Source organism: Zingiber officinale, chromosome 6B, assembly GCF_018446385.1.
Source record: "Zingiber officinale cultivar Zhangliang chromosome 6B, Zo_v1.1, whole genome shotgun sequence".
NCBI lineage: Eukaryota > Viridiplantae > Streptophyta > Magnoliopsida > Zingiberales > Zingiberaceae > Zingiber > Zingiber officinale.
In genome coordinates this window covers 28,621,838-28,628,719 of record NC_055996.1, presented here as the reverse complement: position 1 = coordinate 28,628,719, position 6,882 = coordinate 28,621,838, and the positions used below count along the sequence as shown (strand labels likewise).

Sequence of the window (6,882 nt, the reverse complement as noted above, 5' to 3'; positions counted from 1 at the left end):
AGGAGATGATGGCTGCTGAGTTCGATGGGCTACGCGTCCGGATTGACCAGCGCTACGATGATTTGCGCAGTCAGCAGCTGGCGACCCATCAGACCCGGGCTATCCATCTTCGAGCAGCGGCTTGCCACCTCAGGGATCCTTTCCTCCCGCTGATATTGCTGATGCTCCTCATGATGAGGAGGCTGACTGAGACACACTGTTCTATGATATCATATTGATTGTATGTTTTGGATGATGGTTGCTAGATACTTATGTCTGACCTGGTTGTATGCTACTTACTGTTACGCTACTCATTCTTCTTTATATATTTGCTGTTCTTTTCTTGGTTGTTACTATACTCTTCATATGTCTTTTATTTCTTTATTCATTTACTGTCCTAAAATACACTTAGAAGGAACTCTAGGGGGATTAAGCAGAGGACAGTATGGATTAAGGGGGAGCTCTTTAAGTTATCTTACCTTGTTCGCTCCTTTTCGGTGTTTGACAAAGGGGGAGAAGATAACTAAGTTTAGTAATGAATGAAAGGTTGATTTAAGGGGAGAGGATGACTTTGAGTCTTTTTGAATCCTCTTACCTAATTCGCACCTATTCGACTAAGTTAAGTGATGAATTGACTTCATCAAGTCAATATGAAACGGGGGAGAAGATAACTAAGGTATATCCGTCTTAGGGGGAGGATCCTGATTTCCCTAAAATTATGGGTATATGAGCATTTCTGATCTAAACTTAAATCGTGTTGTCAAACAACAAAAAGGGGGAGATTGTTGATACAGTCTGACCTGGATGTTATTTTGCTGTTGACACTGATTTAAGTTTGTATCAGATATTTAACTCAGATTAATTAGTAATCTAGGTTGACTAGGTTGACCTGATTGAGAAAGTCCTAACTGGGATGTTAGGCAGTTGGAAAGTCCTGGTGAGTGAAGCCAGGTGAAAACCCTAGTGAGTGAAGCTAGGTGCAAGTCCTGGTGAGTGAAGCCAGGCAAGGGAAAATCCAGATGGATCAAGGGTGATCGGACATCTGGTGTTGAAAAGTCTAAGAAGGAAACTTGGCATGCGGAGTCAGAGAGGGTTCGGTAGCTCGTTCTCTAGGACCAGATGAAGTCGGAGAGGGCTAGGGAGCTCGGTTCTCTGGACTAGGTCAGAGAGGGCTCGACCAGGACTGAGTCGAGAAGCTGGATCGGTCTGCAGACCGATCCAATGAAACCTTGGACACCTGATCGGTCTGCCGACCGATCAGGAATCGATCAGTGGCTACTAAACAATTACTGATCGGTCTGCAAACCGATCAGAAATCGATCAGTAGCCTACTGTGATTTTACTGATCGGACTGGAGACCGATCAGGAGGCTGTAAGCGCTTGGGAAGAGAGACATCTGATCGGTCTCGGGACCGATCAGATTAGTGCCTGATCAGTCCGCAGACCGATCAGAAGCTGCGCGTATTTGGAAAGAGCGACATCTGATCGGTCTGGGGACCGATCAGATTAGTGCCTGATCGGTCCGCAGACCGATCAGCGATGATCCAGAAAGCGTGGATCCGTCTGCAGACCGATCCACGGTATTGTTTGTTTTGCATGCACTTTTTCTGATTGCCGTATTTGTTTTCACCTATCTGTTTTTAACCATCTGCTGTGAGTCTTTTTAGCTTGCAGGTCACACTCTCATGGTTGAATTCAAATTGAGCTTCATTAAGAGAAGAAGACAAGTGCTCTTTACACTGTGATTTGCTGCAACAGATGCATTTGAGGCATCAACGTTCACTGGGTTTCTGATTGCGATTGGGCTGCGATCTGCTTGACTCCTGGGGATTTGTTCGAGCTCAGAAGACGCCAGTGATGACTGTGATATCATTGGTGTGAGTTCAGAGAACCAGGTAAGGAGGAAGAGGGATTGGCTGCAGCGCTGATTTGCGCAGTTTTGGACCAGATCGGTGACAGCAGAGATCAGGTTTGAGAAGCAGTAAAAACAGCGAGAGGAGAGAATAGAACAACAACAAGAAAGCTTGAAAGAAAAGTCTGTGCTGTGTGCGAAGTTCTTGAGCTCTCGGGTGAACTGCGATCTCTGTTCTGCTACTGATCCTCGCGTGGTTGTAAGCATTTTTATTCTCCTTTGCCACCGAGCTTCTGTAAGTCTCGTGCTTTAACTTAGATATTTCTTGAGACGTTGTGGGGAGGTTACTCCACCGAGAAGGAGGATTTGTAGCCGGAAGTTATCCGGGGTGCGATCTACCGAAGATCAAGGAGTCGTCCACCTTACGGACACGCCGAGGAGTAGGGGCAAGTTATCCCCGAACCTCGTAAATCCTAGTGTTAGTGTGCTTGTGTTTTTCTTTCCTTTAGTTGTCTAATTCCGCTGTGCTAACAATTATCTGTGTAGAAGTTTTGTTTAAGTTTTTGAAGGGGCTATTCACCCCCCCCCTCTAGCCATCTAAGATCCCAACATACAACTCTCTTCTCGTCAAACATCGTCAAACATCAAAACACAACTCGAGTCAGGTCAACTCGAGTCAGGTCAACCAAGTCAACCTTGACCTAAGGTTGCACCAACAAGAGGGTCCAGGTGACCACATCGAGTTGGTACGACTGGAGGATATGGGCGATCTAAGTAGCTTCTAAACGATCGGGAGATGATGTTATCAAAAATCCGAGTGAGTTAGGTCAAGATCAAGGCTAACCCCTCTCTAGGCAATTGGAGGGATTCCAGATGACCAAAGAGTTTTGTTAACATTATCTAACAGATAAAAGTTGCAGCCGTGTCAACACCTATCTAGGTGACCAAGCAAGTGCTATAAAAAGACCTTTAAGGCAAAACTTGAAAATCACTCAATACTCATTCTCTCAATCTCTTGTGCTTGTACTCTAGTGCTCTCTTGCCTTCTGTGCTGCAACACGCTACAACTTGCGCTTCATTTCTAATCGGCAATACTTGAGTAACATTTTCATTTTGTTTTGTGTTGTTATATTGATTGTATTTGCGCTTAATTTTTAAAATTCTTTTTATGTAAAGGTTTTTCACCTCTAGAGGATTTCTTAAAAAAGAGAAATTAGAAATAAGAATTATATTTTTATAATTGATGCGTGTATTTACATTTTTGATTTGGTTGATTAACTGCTTGCATGCTTAATTGTTAGCTAAATCTTTTACATCTTACATTGCTTTGTCTTACTTTATTGAATCAGTCGAAGTAATTTTTATTTTCATCATTTTACTCTATTGATTCAATTATTTTAGTTATTATTTGCTAATAAAACTTGTAATTCTCTTCACCACCCCTCTAACGTCGAGTTCGATCCTACACATTGGTGAATCCAAATGGAATCACTCAAAACTCATAATGACCATAACATGTTATGAAAATTGTCTTCTTAATGTCCGATTCCTTGACTCTAAGTTGGTGGTATTGTGACCTCAAATCAATCTTGGAGTAAATGGAAGTACCTTTCAATTGATCAAAGAGATCATCGATATGTGGAATAGGATATTTATTCTATAGTTATCGCATTCAGTGATTATAATACAGAGTCTCATAGTACAATCCTTCTTTTTAACAAAAAAAAGCACTAGAGCACACCAAGAGGATACACTTAGTTGAATAAAACCTTTGTCATGTAGTTCCTGTAACTTAACTTTTAACTCTTCTAACTCCTTTGGTGCAATTTGATATGGTGCTTTAGATATTGATGTCATACCGGGTTGTAGTACAATAGCTAAATCTATCTAATGTACTGGAGGTCGGTAAATTCCCTAATCATATGATACCTTTGATAACTGACCCATCAGCTTGTTGTGCATCCTCATTAGACATCATATAAACCCATCTGGTAGCAACCTTTTGAGATAGGACTTTTGAGGGCACAAACTCCAAAAGAGGTTGCGGGAACTTATGTCGGCTAGGTAGAATAGAAGTGTTGGGTAGAATGGTATGGAGGTATGGGTTATGCCTTGCAACTAGTACATCTATGATTGTGGGTATTGTTGCTAAGAAGTATGTGACTAAGTCTAAGTTAGTTGATATCTTTGTTGACTCATTTGTTGCTGTGGTGTTGAGGTTGAGTCCAACGTGGATGCATACGTTCTGTAGATGTTTTCACAAGATGCCCACTACAAAATATCAAAAAAAGGGCGAATAACCATAAGGGAATTTTTTGGAATTTTTAGAATTTTTTTAAAAATTTTTCGGAGTTCGTATGAAGAGTTTAAGGAGATCAACTATTGGGCCATGAGAAAACTTGTTTACGTTACCCCATTTATACGAGAAAAAGTTTAATTTTTTCTTTTCTTTTTTCCTTTTTCTTTATTTTCTTTTTCTCCTCACCGTGCCTAAGCCTGACGCCATGCTCGACTCTTCTTCTCCCCTCTTCCCTTCTTCTTCCCCCCACCCGATCGCCTTCTCCCTACATACAAGACCCCTCGACCAAGCTTGGAAGCCTCAAGCTGATTCCTCCCGATCCCTTTCCTCTACTCGATCTCCTCCTCCTTGAGCTAGCGACACCGCCGACGCCCTCTATGCCGAACGCCGAAGGTCACAGCCGATGCCCTAGGTGTCGCCCTCTTCCTCTGCAACGCGCCGCCATCGCACGGAACAACACCGGCCGCTTCCTCACTACGCCCTAGTTTCCCGACGCCGATTTCTTCCTCTTTGCCGAGGATTGCGTCACTGTCGTCCATTGGGGACTCACACCCGATCACTGCCGATCCCACACCGTCGTCGATCGCTACTCGTCCCCTCCATCCGGCCGAGCCCTAGTTTCTTCACTGGTGCCATAGATCTGATCTGCCCATCTCCGACTACTTCGATCGTTGAGGCGCAGATCTGTTGTTGATCTCTCGAGTAGGACAGACTATCCATTTCTTGCCGTCAGCGATCACACTCAGGTCAGTGACTCCACTTGTGTTTTGCCAGCAACTTCATGGGTTGTGAGGCTACAAAGTGAATGTTCGGATGTGGTATTGATGTGAGTTTGATTTGTCTTCTCAGCTTCGATGCTACTGCTCGCCATCGGTTATTATCACCGACTGTGCACCATCTCCGGCTGTGGGACACTAGCGATCACCTTAAAGATTAGGTGAGTATTGACTTAAATTATGTTGTTAAACAGATATACAATTGGGGTAAGTTGTAGTTGATTCATATATGAATATAGATTCCGTTGGAATGGTGTAGTTGATAACTAGATGTTATGGATAAGTTAAACCTAACAAGATTAAGGAGATTGGTTAACAAACGGTTAGGATTAATGGAGCTAACCCTAATTAACTTGTGAGTTATATTTAATTAGGGTTAAAAGGTTGAATTTAATCTAAGTTTCGAGTTAGATCTGATTTATTTAATTAATCGAGATAAATGAATGAATTAGGGTTCCTGGTAAATAAGGATTTTGGTTTAGCTATCTTGTTACAATAAAACTTAGCTAAATCGTACGATTTATTACAGGATTGGGATTCGGGACGAGCACTTCGACATAAAGGTTGATTAGCTTGATCTACATTGGAGGCGGGTATCTTGACCTATCTATTTTGATATGTCTTATTGATATGTTTAGTAGATTTTAACAAGTAGTACTAAATATGTTTATATCTGCATCGGCATGTCACTATTTATTTTCCAAGTATGTTTTGTTTGTTACTTGTTTAACATTCATGCCCTATTTACTACTTATGTTATAGAGGTAGTGACATGCCATACTTTATGATATATCGGACTGGTTAGATACCATACTTGACCTGTGTACCTAGATCGATTTATTTGATCCATTTATTTTTGGTACACGTTTTATGGAGGTAGATATGGTCAGGATTTGTATGCTTAGTGTTATGCACCATCTCACATGATTGCATGTTGTGTGATAGTCGACCCCATTATTATTGAGCACATCGCATGTTACATGGATCTGCACACACAATCACTGATGGGTTAGTGGTTTTTATTCAGGCAGGGTGTGTTGTAGCAAGTTGCTCTGTTTGGCTCCGTTGGTCCGCTCATGGGTAGTGTGACGCAGCGTGGTAGCCGGCAGGGATCCCTCCTCTGGATTGTCTCAGGGAGATGAGAGCATTGCACTCCCCCACTTATGATTTGGGGTAGGAGGATAGGTATACTCCGACAGCATCCCGTCCACTCGGTCACTCACCAAGAGCAGTGACGACAGAGTGAACGGTTGTCACAACCCTATCCACTCGGTCTCACCATCGTGTGTGAGATGGCTGACTGGCGTCAGGGGTGACCTAGACATGTCATTGACATCATACGCATTGATGTATTTTATTACTTGTGTTTGCCTTATTTTGTTTGCTGCATATTGGATGGATGCATTTGATTGACATGCATACAGGATTATGATATTCCTCGGTCTGACGACCTTGCTTTTCCTTATATCCAGGTCCTGGTTAGTACAGATACTCCTTTACCTTATAGTTTTTCATTTTCCATATGATATTTATTCAGGAGACTATATGCATATTTATTACTGCTGGTTATTATTTACTATGCATGTTAACTAGGTATCCACTGAGTGTTGGACTCACCCCCGTTATTACTATTTCAGGTTGAGGTTGTTCGGAGATCTCCGGTCGCTAGTCCCCCCACCACTTCAAGTAGCGACGAGTTCGCACATTTTAGTTTTTTTTTCTTATTATGTTATTGTCTATGTTTTCAAACTTGTATCTTTTGGCACTTGGATCTTGTACAATCCCTTGTTATCGATGGATTTTCATTTGGATGTATGCTGGAGTTTTGAGTTTTATGGGTGTAGTTGAGTAGGATATCGGTTTTGAGTTTTATGGGTGTAGTTGAGTAGGATATCAGATTTGTGTTTTATGGATGTAGTGGAGTAGGATTTTTGAAATGGTTTCCTTATCGTTGCTTAGGTTAGGGTTTTACTATT

The 6,882-nt window shown here is 42.0% G+C and overlaps 1 long non-coding RNA gene across 1 annotated transcript; it reads left to right on the top strand.

Moving 5' to 3' along the window:
• Positions 1-4,318: 4,318 nt before the first annotated feature.
• LOC121990039 lies at positions 4,319-5,496 on the top strand. The gene is made up of 3 exons (XR_006114419.1): positions 4,319-4,876; positions 4,980-5,067; positions 5,436-5,496. It is a non-coding gene; the product is annotated as an uncharacterized LOC121990039 (long non-coding RNA).
• Positions 5,497-6,882: the final 1,386 nt, after the last annotated feature.